The following is a 13,971-nucleotide window of genomic DNA, read 5'->3' as shown; positions in this document are numbered from 1 at the left end:
GAATCCGAGTGCTTGGGAGAGAGAAAGCACAGCAATTGTGAAACATTGCATTGAACTCCGTGCTGCCCTGTTATAGCAGAAAGCGAAATAGATGAACTCAGCTGACACCTGTACACAGAGTATTTAGCCCAACCCTAACCAGAGGGGAATTGCCCATCCCAGCAATTGAAACTCGAGTTCCCACAAGCATCACTATTGTAGGCTAAAAGGTTTTCAGGCTCTAAATAAACTTGAAAAGCTGTCTAGGCCATAAGGACTGCAACTCCTAAGCAAGTCCTAGTGCTAAATTGGGCTTAGAGCCAAGGGACTTGGGAGTGTGTGTGATCTACTGAGACACCAGTTGTGGTAGCTAGGGGAGTGCTGGCACCACACCTCACCTAACCCCATGCAGCACAGCTTGTAGCTCCAAAAGAGACACCTTCCTTCTGCTTGAGGAGAGGAGAGGAAAGAGTGGGGAGGACTTTGTCTTGCAAAGACAAAGATATGTAACCTTTTAGACAGAATTCAATGTAGCTGTTTTGAGGAAACTCAACTAAATTCAAGGTAACACAGAAAAGGAATTCAGATTCTATCAGATAAATGTAACAAGACATTAAAAATAATTAAAGAGACTTAAACAGAAATTCTGGGGCTGAAAAATTCAACTGACATACTGAAGAATACATTAGAGTCTTTTAATAGCAGAATTGATCAAGCAGAAGAAAGAATTTATGAGCTTGAAGATAGGCTATTTGAAAATATACAGTGAGAAAAAAAAAAAAGAAAAAAGAACAAAAACAATAAAGCAGGTCAACAGGATCTTGGATACCAGCTCAGCCTCAGCAAGACAGGGCACCAGTCAGCGTCATGAAATCCCCCTTCCAGGCCCTAGCTCCCAAATGACATTTGTAGACATACCTCGGGCCAGAAGGCAACCTGCCACCTTCAAGGGAAGGACCTAGTCCTGGCATGATTTGTCACCTGCTAAGAAGAGGTCTTGGTCCCTGAATAGTCAGAAGTGATACCTAGGTAGTATGTTGTGGGCCTTGGGTGAAACTCTGAGACTCTCTGGCTTCAGGTGAGACTCAGCACATTCCCAGCTATGAAGGCTATGGGAAGAGACTCCTTCTTCTTGGGAAAAGCAGAGGGAAAAGTAAAGGGGACTTTGTCTTGCACTTTAGGTACCAGCTCAGCCACAGAGGGGTAGAGCACTAAGTGGGCTCTTGAGGTCCTTGATGCTAGATTTTGGCTCTTAGACATCATTTACGGACCTGCCCTGGGCCAGAGAGAAGCCCACCACCTTAAAGGGTGAGTCCCAGGTCAGACATTTATCATAAGCTGACTGAAGAGGCCTTGGGCCTTAAGGGAACACTGGTGGTAGTCTGGCAGTACTCCCTGGGGTCCTATGGTGGTGGAGGCCATGAGGTAAGGCTCCCCTGCCTTTGGAAATGGAAGGAAACAGTAGGAAGCACTGTGTCTTGTGGTTTGAGTGCCAGCTCAGCCACAGTGCAATAGAGCACTAAGCAAACTCCTAAGGTTTTTGACTCTAATCCCTAGCTTCATCACAATACCTCTGGACCTGCCCAGGGACTAGGGGAACTCATTGTCCCAAAAGGAAAGACACAGACCTGGCTGGTTTCACGACCTGCTAATTGTGGAGACCCAGGACTTTGAGCAAACATAGGTGGTAGCAAGGGAGTGGTTACAGCAGCTCTTGGGTGAGACTCAGTGCTGCGCTAGCTTCAGGTCTGACCCAGCACAGTCCTGTGGTAGTGGCCAAAGGGGAGCTTATGTCACACCACCTCCAGTTCCATGTAGGTCAGAATAAAGACAGAGACTCTTCATTTGAGAGAAATTAAGGGAAATGAGCAAGAGTCTCCATCTAGTAATCCAGAGAATTCTTTCAGGTCTTGTTTAAGACATCGAGCTGCTATCTCTAGTCTGCAAGAACCACAGTGTTACTGGGCTTGGGGTGTCCCTTAATGCAGATACAACTTAGATCACAATTCCAAGTCCTTTCAAATGTCCGGAAAGCCTTCTCAAGAAAGACAAGTAAAACAAGCCCAGACTGCAATGACTACAATAAACACCTAACTCTTCAGTGCCCACACAGACTAACAGCCACAAGTATCAAGATCATCCAGAAAACATGATCTCACCAAATGAACTAAATAAGGCATTGGGGATCAATTCTGAAGAACCAGAGATATGTGACCTTTTAGACAGATAATTCAAATAGCTGTTTTGAGGAAACTCAACTAAATTCAAGGTAACATAGAGAAGGTATTCAGAATTCTATCAGATACATTTAACAAAGAAATTAAAATAATTAAAAAGAATCAAGCAGAAATTCTGGAGCTGAAAAATGCAACTGACATACTGAAGAATGCATTAGGGTTTTTTAATAGCAGAATTAATCAAGCAGAAGAAAGAATTTGTGAGCTAGAAGACAGACTATTTGAAAATACAGTCAGAAGAAACAAAAGAAAAAATAATTGAAAAAATAAAGCACTCCTACGGGATCTAGAAAATAGCCTCAAAGGGACAAATTGAAGAGCTATTGGCCTTAAAGAGGAGGTAGAGAAAGAGATGGGGCAGAAAGTTTATTTAAAGTAATAATAAAAAAGAACTTCCCAAACCTAGAGAAACATATCAATAACCAAGTATAACAAGGTTATAGAACAAGCAGATTTAATGCATAGAAGACATCCTTGAGGTATTTAATAATCAAACTTCCAAAGGTCAAGGATAAAGAAAGGATCCTCAACGCAGCAAAAGAAAATAAATAACATACAATGGACCTTTGATACATCAGGCAGCAGACTTTTCAGTTGAAACTCTACAGGCCAGGAGAGCATGGCATGACATAATTAAAGTGCTGAATGAAAACAGAACAAAACTTTTACCCTGGAATAGTATATCTGGTGAAAATATCCTTCAAACATGAAGGAGAAATAAAAGACAAACAAAAGCTCAAGGATTTCAACAGGTCTTCAACAGCAGACCTGTCATACTACAAATGCTAAAGGCAGTACTTTGATGAGAAAGAAGAATACGTTAATGAGCACTAAGAAATCATCTGAAGGTACAAAACTCACTAGTAATAGCAATTACGCAGTGTTTAAACTACTCTTATCTTAAGTGGGGTGTGTAAACTACTCCTAAGTAGAGACAATGAACCAATCAAAAACAATAACTACAGTAGCTTTTCAAGACATAATACAATGAGATACAAATAGGAACAACAAAAGGTTAAAAAGTGGGCAGATGAAGTTAAGGTTTGGAGTTATTAGTTTTCTTCTTGCTTGCTTGTTTGCTTATGCAAATAGTACCAAAAAAAGTAGGAGTAGCTATAGTTATTTCAGAAAAAATAGACTTTAAGACAAAAACTATAAGAAGGGATAGACTTTAAGACAAAAACTATAAGAAGGGGGTCAATTTAGTAAGAGGATATAACAATTGTAAATATATACGTACCCAACACTGAAACACCCAGATATTTAAAGAAAATAATGTTAGAACTAGAGAGAGAGAGACCGGGGGTGGGGGCGCCCACTATGATAAGAGCTGGGGACTTCAACACCTCACTTTCAGCATTGGACAGATCTTTCAAACAGAAAATCAACAAAGAAACAGACTTAATCTGCACTATAAACCAAATGGAACTAATGAATATTTACAGAACATTTCATCCAATGGGTGCAGAATACACATTCTTCCTCAGCTCATGGATCATTCTCAAGGATAGACCGTATGTTAGGTTACAGAATAAGTCTCAGAACATTCAAAAAATTGAAATAATATCAAGCATCTTCTCTGACCACAATGGAATAAAGCTAGAAATGAATATTGAGGAATTTTGAAAACTACATAAATACATGGAAATTAAACAATATGCTCCGGAATGACCAATGAGTCAATAAAGAAATTAAGAAGAAAATTGAAAAATTTATTGAAACTAATGATAATGGAAACACAATATACCAAATCCTATGGGATATAGGAAAAGCAGTACTAAGAGAAGAGGCTATAAGTGTCTACATCAAAAAAGAAGAAAAACTTCAAATAAACCTAACAATGCATCTTAAAGAACTAGAAATGCAAGAGCAAATCAAAATCATAATTAGTAGAAGAAAAGAAATAATAAAGATCAGAGCAGAAATAAATGAATTTAAAATGACTAAAACAATACAAAATATCAATGAAACAAAAATTTGGTTTTTTGAAAAGTTAAACAAAATTGGCAAACCTTTAGTCAGGCTAACTAAGAAAAAATGACAGAAGACCCAAATAAATAAAATCAGGGATGAAAAAAAGACATTACAACTAATTCTGCAGAAATTCAAAGGATTATTAATGGCTACTATAAGCAACTATATGCCAATAAATTGGAAAACCTAGAAGAAATGGAGAACTTCTTAGATACGTACAACCTGCTAAGACTGAACCATAAAGAAATTCGAAACCTGAACAGACCAATAATAAGTAATGAGATAGGAGCCATAATAAAAAGTCTTCCAGCCAGCAAAAAAAGTGTGGGACTCAGTGACTTCACTGCTGAATTCTATCAAACATTAAAAAAAAAAAAAAAAAAGTAACACTAATCCTACTTAAACCATTCTGAAAATTGGAGGAGGAGGAAATACTTCCAAATTAATTCTACAAGTCCAATATTACCCTGATACCAAAGCCAGACAAATGTACATCGAAAAAGACAAATAAAAAAACCATAGGCCAATATCTCTAATGAACATTGATGCAAAAATACTCAACAAAATACTAGCAAACAAAATTCAACAACACTTAAAATGATCATTCATCAACACTTAAAAAGATCATTCACCATGACAAGTGGGATTTATCCCTGAGATGCAAGAATGGTTCAACATAACCATAACAACCAATATGACACATCATATCAACAGAGTGAAAGACAAAAACCATATGATCATTTTAATTGATGCTGAAAAACATTTGATAACATTCAACATCCCTTCGTAATAAAAACCCTGAAAAAACTGGGTATAGAAGGAACATACCTCAACATAATAAAAACCATATACCACAGATGCACAACTATTATCATACTGAATGGGGAAAACCTGAAAACCTTTCCTCTAAGACCTGGAACATGGAAAGGATGTCCATTGACACCACTGCTATTCAAACATAGTACTGGAGGATCCATCTAGAACAATCAGACAAGGGAAAGAAATAAAGGACATCCAAATTGGAAAGGAAGAAGCCAAATTTTCCTTGTTTGCAGACAATATAATCTTATATTTGGAAAAACCTGAAGTCCTTACCAGAAAACTATTAGAACTGAATAAACAAACTCAGTAAAGTTTCAGGATACAAAATCAACATACAAAAATTAGTGGCATTTCTATATGCCAACTGTGAACAATCCAGAAAAGAAATCAAGAAAGTAATTTCATTTACAATAGCTACAAATAAAATATCTAGAAATTAACAAAAAAGTGAAAGACCTCTACAATGAAAGCTATAAAACATTGATGCAAGAAATTGAAGAGAACATAAAAAATGGAAAGATATTCTATGCTCATGGATTGGAAGAATCAATATTGTTAAAATGCTCATACTACCCAAAGCAATCTACAGGTTTAATGCAATCTCTATCAAAATACCAATGATATTCTTCACAAAATACCAATGATATTCTTCACAGAAATAGAAAAAATAATCCTCAAATTTATATGGAATGAAAAAGAACTGGAATAGCCAAAGCTATCCTAAGCAAAAAGAACAAAACTGGAGGAATCACATTACTTGACTTTAAATTATACTATAGAGCTATAGTTACAAAACAGTATGGTACCAGTATAAAAACAGACATATAGATTAATGGACCAGAATAGAGAACCCAGAAATAAATCCATACATCTAGAGTGAACTCATCTTTGACAAACATTCCAAGAACATACACTGGGGAAAGGACAGTCTCTTTAATAAATTGTGCTAAGAAAACTGGATATACATATGCAGAAGAATGAAACTAGACCCCTATCCCTCACTGTATACAAAAATCCAATAAAAATATATTAAAGACTTAAATCTAAAACCTCAAACTAGGAAACTAGTAAAAAAAAAAAAAAACTTTGGGGAAGCTCTTTAGGACATTGGAGTAGGCAAAGACTTCTTGAGCAATACCCACAGGCACAGGCAACCAAAGCAAAAGTCAACAAATGAAATCACATCAAGTTAAAAAGCTTCTACACAGCAAAGGACACAATCAAGAAAATGAAGATACAACCCACAGAATGGGAGAAAATATTTGCAAACTACCAATCTGACAAGGGATTAATAACTAGAAGAGAGTTCTGGGCCAAGATGGTCAACTAGAAGCAGCTATGGTGAGTGGCTCTCATGGAGAGGAATGAAAGGGGTGGGTAAATACAGCACTTTCAACTGAAACATCCAGGTACTCACATTCAGACTGATCAGAGAAACAGCTTGACCCATGGAGAATGGAGAAAAGTAGGGCAGGGCAATGGCCCACCTGGAAGTGAAATGGAGCCAAGGGATCCTCCCCCTGCCCAGGGAAGTCGTGAGTGAATATGCGACCCTGGGAAACCATGCTTCTCCTGTGGATCTTTGCAACCCTCAGTCCAGGAGATCCCCTCATAAGCCCACTCCACTAAGGCCTTCCATCTGACACACAAAGGTGCTTGCAGTCTTGGCAGAGCAGTTGCTCAGGTATGCACAGGGACCCAGGAGCTTTACATACTCTGGCTCTGAACTCCCCAGCAAAGGTGACTGCAACTCAGCAAGGTGGGAAATTGGACCTCTGTACATACCCCTAGGAAGGGGGCTGAATCCAGGGGGCCAAGCAGTGATGGCCTCTGGGCCCCACTTCTATGGCACTTCACAGGATAAGACCCACTGGCTTGTAATTTCAGTCAACCACCAGCAACAGTGTTGCACCTACCTGGAATTAGATAGATTTCCTGGAGTGAGGAGTGGGCCAGCATCTTTGGGGTTTGGGTGACTCAGCCTTTCCAGCCTGTGGGCTTTGGAGGGTCCAAACTGACTGGGGGCAGAAGGGATCCCCCAGTACAGCATAGCTGCTTTACCAAAACATGGCCAGATTGCTTCCTTAAGAGGGTCCCTGATCCATTCCTCTTCACTGGGTAAGACCTCCCAACTAGAGCCGACAGCCAGTCCTGCTGATGTTTTCTGGCCAATAAAGATTTGAAACCTTCCTGGGACAGAGCTCCTAGAAGGAGGGGTAGGCTACCATCTTTGCTATTTGAGCAACTTAGCCATCCCAACCTCCAGACTTTGGAAAGCCCAAGCCAACCAGGGGTGGAAGTGGTACCCCAGCACAGCACAGTTGCTCTACAAAAGCTTGTCTAGACTACTTCTTTAAGTGAGTCCCCAATCCCATTTCTGCTGACTGGGTGACACCTCACATCTAGGGTTTCCAGCCACCTCCTACATTTGGGCCAGCAACCACTTTGTACCCCACTGGGATAGAACTCCCAGAGGAAGAGGTGTGCTGCCATCTTTGCTGTTTCCCAGCCTTGACTAGTGATACCTCCAGGTACGGGAAAATCCAAGATGACTAGGGACTGGAGTAGACCCTCAGCAAACCACAGCAGTCCTATGGAAAAGAGGTCAGACTGTTAAAAAAAAAAAATCCAAAGTTCAACAGCCTCAAATATTGAAGGTGGATCATCTCACAAAGATGAAAAATAATAAGTGCAAGAATGCTGAAAACTCAAAGAGCCAGAGTGCCCTCCTTCCTCCAAATGAGCATCACTTCTCCAGCAAGGGTTAAAACTGGGCTGAGGCTGACAGGGCTGAAATAACAGAAGTAGAATTCAGAATGTGGGTAAAAACGAACTTCACTGAGCTCAAGGAGCACATTGTACTGCAATGCAAGAAACTAAAAATCATGATAAAACATTGCAGGTCCTGACAGACAAAAAAGGCAGTATAGATAAGAATGTAACCAATCTGATAGAGCTGAAGAACACACTACACGAATTTCATAATGCAGTTGCAGGTATTAATAGCAGAAAAGACCAAGTGGAGGAAATAATCTGAGCACTTGAAGACTGTCTTTCTGATATGAGACAAGCAGACAAGAATAGAGAAAAAAGAATGACAAAGAATAAACAAAACCTCCAAGAAATATGAAATTATGTAAAAAGACTGAATTTATGACTGATTAATGTGTCTGAAAGAGATGGGGAGAATAAGACCAATTTGAAAAACATATTTTAGGATATCATCCATGAGGAGTCCCCAGCCTAGCTAGACAGGTCAACAAGAAATTAAAAATACCTAGTAAGATATTCCATGAGAAGATCATCCCCAAGACACATAATCATCAGATTCCCCAAAGTTGAAATGAAAGAAAAAAATGCTAAGGGCAGCCAGAGAGAAAGGGCAGGTTATCTACAATGGGAAGCCCATCATACTAACAGCAAACCTCTCAGTGGAAACCATATAAGTCAAAGAGATTGAAAGCCAATATTCAACATTCTTAAAGAAAAGAAATTCCAACCCCGAATTTCACATCTGGCTAAACTAAGCTTCATAAGCAAAAGAGAAATAAGACTCTTTCCAGACAAGCAAATGCTGAGGGAATACATTACCACCAGACCTGTCTTACAAGAGCTCCTGAAGGAAGCACTAAGTATGGAAAGGAAAAACAATTACCAGCCACTACAAAAACACACTGAACTACACACACCAGTGACACTGTAAAGCAACCACATAAACAAGTCTGCAAAATAACCAGCTAGCATCATGATGACAGGATCAAATCCACACATAACAATACTAAACTTAAGTGTAAATTGGCTAAATGCCCCAATTGAAAGACACAGCATGGCAAGCTGGATAAAAAATCAAGACCCATTGGTAGGCTGTCTTCAAGAGACCCATCTCACGTGCAGTGACACAGATAGGCTCAAAATAAAGGAATGGCAGGAAATTTACTGAGCAAATATTAATCAGAAAAAGAAAGCAGGGGTTGCAATCCTAGTTTCTGAAAAAACAGACTTTAAACCAACAAACAGCAAAAAAGACAAAGAAGGGCATTACATAATGGTAAAGGGTTCAATTCAACAAGAAGAGCTAACTATCTTAAATATACATGCACCCAACACAGGAGCACCCAGATTCATAAAACAAGTTCTTGGAGACCTACAAAGAGACCGAGATTCCCACAAAATAATGGTGGGAGACTTTAACATTCCGCTAACAATATTAGACAGATTATCAAGGCAGAAAATTGACAAAGATATTCAGGACCTAAACTCAGCATTGGACCAAGTGGATGTGATAGACTTTACAGAATTCTCCACCCAAAAACAATAGAACATACAGTCTTCTCATTGCCACATGGCACATACTCTAAAATTAACCACATAATTGGACATAAAACAATCCTCAACAAATGTAAAAAAAACAAAATTATACCAAACACACTCTCAGACCACAGTGCAATAAAAATAGAAGTAAGCATATTAAAAATCATTCAAAACCATACAATTACATGGAAATTAAATAGCATGCTTCTGTACGACTTTTGGGTAAATAATGAAATTAACGAAGACATCAAGAAGTTCTTTGAAAATAATGAGAACAAAGATAAAATATACCAGAATCTCTGGGACACAGCTAAGGAAATGTTATGAGGAAAACTCATAGCACTAAATGCCCACCTCAAAAACTTAGGAATATCTCAAATTAACAACCTAACTTCACAACTGAAAGAATTCAAGAAACAAGAACAAATCAACCCCAAAGCTATCAGAAGACAAGAAATAACAAAAATCAGAGCTGAACTGAGGGAAATTGAGACACACACACACACACACACACACACACACACACAAACATTCAAAACATCAGTGAATCCAGGAATTAGTTTTTTGAAAAAAATAATAAGATAGACCACTAGCTATACTAATTAAGAAGGAAAGAGAAAAACATAAAAAACACAATTATAAATGGCGAAGGGAATGTTACAACTGACCCCACAGAAATAAAAACAACCATTAGAAACTACTACAAACACCTGTATGCACACAAACTAGAAAACCTAGAAGAGATGGGTAAATTCCTGGACACACACACCCTCCCAAGACTCAGCCAATAACAAACTCCAAAATTGAATCAGTAATAAATAGCCTACCAATCAACCAACCAAACAAAAACAAAACAAAACAAAAACAAAAACCCAGGACCTGATGGATTCATAGGCAAATTCTACCAGATGTACAAAGAAGAGCTGGTACCATTCCTACAGAAATTATTCCAGAAAACTGAGGAGGAGAGCCTTCTCGCCAACTCCTTCTATGAGGCCAGCATCATCTTGATACCAAAACCTGGCAGAGACTTCACGCCGTTATCCTTGATGAACATCAGTGCAAAAATCCTCAACAAAATGCTTGCAAACTGAATCTAGCAGCACAACAAAAAGCTAATCCACCATGATCGAGTAGGTTTCATCCCTGGGATGCAAGGTTGATTCAACATATGCAAATCAATAAATGTGATTCATCATAAACAGAACTAAAGACAAAAACCACATGATTATCTCAATAAATGCAGAAAAAGCTTTTGATAAAATTCAACATCCCCCTATGTTAAAAACTCTCAATAAACTTAGTAGTAAAGGAGCATACCTCAAAATATAAAAGCCATCTATTACAAACCCATAGCCAATATTATACTGAATGGGCAAAAGCTGGAAGCATTCCCCTTGAAAGCTGGCACAAGACAAGAATGCCCTCTCTCACCACTTCTATTCAACATAGTATTGGAAGTCCTAGTCAGAGCAATCAGGCAAGAGAAAGAAGGAAAGGGCATCCAAACAGGAAGGAAGGAAGTCAAACTATCTCTGTTCACAGATCACATAATTCTATATCTAGAAAACCCCACAGTCTCACCCCAAAAGCTCTTGCAGCTGATAAACAACTTCAGCAAATTTGCGGGATACAAAATTAATGTACAAAAATTGCTAGCATTCCTAAACACCAACAACCAGAGAGCCAAATCAGAAAGGCAACCCCATTCACAATTGCCATTAAAAAAATAGCTAGGAATACAGCTAACGAGGGAGGTGAAAGATCTGTACAATGAGAATTACAAAACACTGTTCAAAGAAATCAGAGGTGACACAAACAAGTGGAAAAAACATTCCATGCTCATGGATAGGAAGAATCAATATAGTTAAAATGGCCATACTGCCCAAAGCAACTTATAGAGTCCATGCTATTCCCATTAAGTTACCATTGACATTCCTCACAGAATTAGAGAAAACTATTTTAAAATTCATATGGAACCAAAAATGAGCCTGAATAGCCAAGGCAATTCTAAGCCAAAAAACACAAAGCTATAGGCATCGCACTACCCAATTTCAAATTATACTATAGGGTTACAGTAACCAAACAGCATGGTACTGATACAGCAACAGACACATAGACTAATGGAACAGAATAGAGAACCCAGAAATAAGACCACACACCTACAACTATTTGATCGTTGACAAAGCTGAGAAAAACAAGCAATAGGAAAAGGATTTTCTATTCAATAAATGGTGCTGGGATAACTGGCTAGCCATATGCAGAAAATTGAAACTGGAACCCCTCCTTACTCCATATACAAAAGTTAAGTCAAGATGGATTAAACACTCAAATGTAAGACCCAAAACTACAGAAAGCCTGGAAGACAACCTAGGCAATATCATTCAGGACAGGTATGGACAACGGTTTCATGATGAAGATACCAAAAACAATTGTAACAAAAAGAAAAATTGACAAAGAGGATCTAATTAAACTTAAGAGCTTCTGTACAGCAAAAAACTATCAACAGAGGAAACAGACAACCTACAGAATGAGAGAAAATATTTGCAAATTATGTACTTGACAAAGGTCTCATATCCAGAATCTATGAGGAACTTAAATTTACAAGAAACAAATAACCCTATTAAAAAGTGGGCAAAGGATATGAACAGACACTTCTGAAGAAAAGACATACACGTGACTAAGAATCATATGAAAGAAACCTCAGCATCACTGATTATTAGAGAAATGCAAATCAAAACCACAATGAGATACCATTTCACACCAGTCAGGATGGCTATCACTAAAAAGTCAAAAAATAGCAAATGCTAGCGAGGTTGAGAAGAAAAAGGAATGCTTATACACTCTTGGTGGGAGTGTAAATTAGCTCAACCATTGTGGAAGATCATGTGGCAATTTCTCAGAGACCTAAAGACAGAAATACCATTTGACCCAGGAAGCCCATTACTGGGTATATACCCAGAGGAATATAAATTGTTCTATTATAAAGACACATGCATGCATATGTTCGTTGCAGCACTACTCACAATAGCAAAGAAAGGGAATCAACTTAAATGCCCATCAATGATAGACTGGATAAAGCAAATGTGGTACATATACACCAAAAAATACTATGCAGCCATGAAAAAGAATGAGATCCTGTCCTCTGCAAGGACATGGGTGGACTGGAAGCCATTATCCTTAACAAACTAATGCAGGAACAGAAAACCAAATATGGCATATTCTCACTTATAAATGGAAATTAAATGATGAGAACACATGAACACATAGAGGGGAACAACACACACTGGGGCCTATTGGAGGGTGGAAGGTGGAAGGAGAGAGAGGATCAGGAAAAATAACTAATGGATACTAGGCTTACTACCTAAGTGATGAAATAATCTGTACAACAAAACCCCATGACATACATTTACTTATGTGACAAACCTACACATCCTGCACAGGTACCCCTGAACTTAAAATAAAAGGTTAAAAATTAAATAAATATAAAACAACTAGATTATATACAAGGAGCTCAAACAATTCTATAGGAAAAAAATCTAATAATTCAATTAAAATATGGGCAAAACCTCTCAATGGACATTTCTCAGAAGAAGACATACAATTGGCAAACAGGTATATGAAAAGATGCTCAACGTTATTGATTTTTAGAGAAATGCAAATCAAAACTACATTGAGATATCATCTCACCTCAGTTAGAATTGCTTTTATCTGAAAGTTAAGCAACAACAAATACTGGCTAAGATGTGGAGAAAAGGGAACCCTTGTACACTGTTGATGAGAATGTAAATTAGTACAACCACTATGGAGAACAGTTTGCAGGCTCCTCAAAAAACTAAAAATAGAGGTACCTTATAATCCAGCAATGCCATTCCTAGGTATACACCCAAAAGAAAGGAAATCACTATGTCAAAGAGATACCTGCACTGCCATGTTTATGGCAGCACTATTCACAATAGCCAAAATGGGAGACAACTTAAGTGCCGATCAATAGACGAATGGATAAAGAAAATGTGGTACATATACAGAAAGCAGTACCATTCATTCAGCCACGAAAAAGAATGAGATTCTGTCATTTGAAATGACATGGAGGGAACTAGAGGTCTTTATGTTAAATGAAATAAGCCAGGCACAGTGTATTAGTCCGTTCTCATGCTGCTATAAGGACATACCCGAGACTGGGTAATTTATAAAGGAAAGAGGTTTAACTGACTCACAGTTCTGCAGGGCTGGGGCAGCCTCAGGAAATTACAGTCATGGTGGATGGGGAAACAAACATATCCTTCTTCACATGGCAGCAGCAAGAAGAAGTGCAGAGCAAAGGTGGGTAAAAACCCTTATAAAACCATCAGATCTCATGAGAACATACTGACCATCACAAGAACGGCATGGAGGTAACCACCCCCATGATTCAATTACCTCCCGCTGGGTTCCTCCCACATGTGGGGATTATGGGAACTATAGTTCAAGATGAGATTTGGGTGGGGACACAGCCAAACCGTATCACACAAAAAGACAAACATCACATGTTCTCACTTATCTGTGGGTGCTCACAAGTTAAAACAATTGAACTCATGGAGATAGAGAGTAGAAAGGTGGTTACCTGAGGCTGGGAAGGGTAGTGGGGGTAGGAGGTTAGGAAGGATGA

This window comes from Macaca nemestrina, chromosome 8 (assembly GCF_043159975.1).
Source record: "Macaca nemestrina isolate mMacNem1 chromosome 8, mMacNem.hap1, whole genome shotgun sequence".
NCBI lineage: Eukaryota > Metazoa > Chordata > Mammalia > Primates > Cercopithecidae > Macaca > Macaca nemestrina.
The sequence above is the reverse complement of the archived record's forward strand: the minus strand, read 5'-3'. Positions refer to the sequence as shown.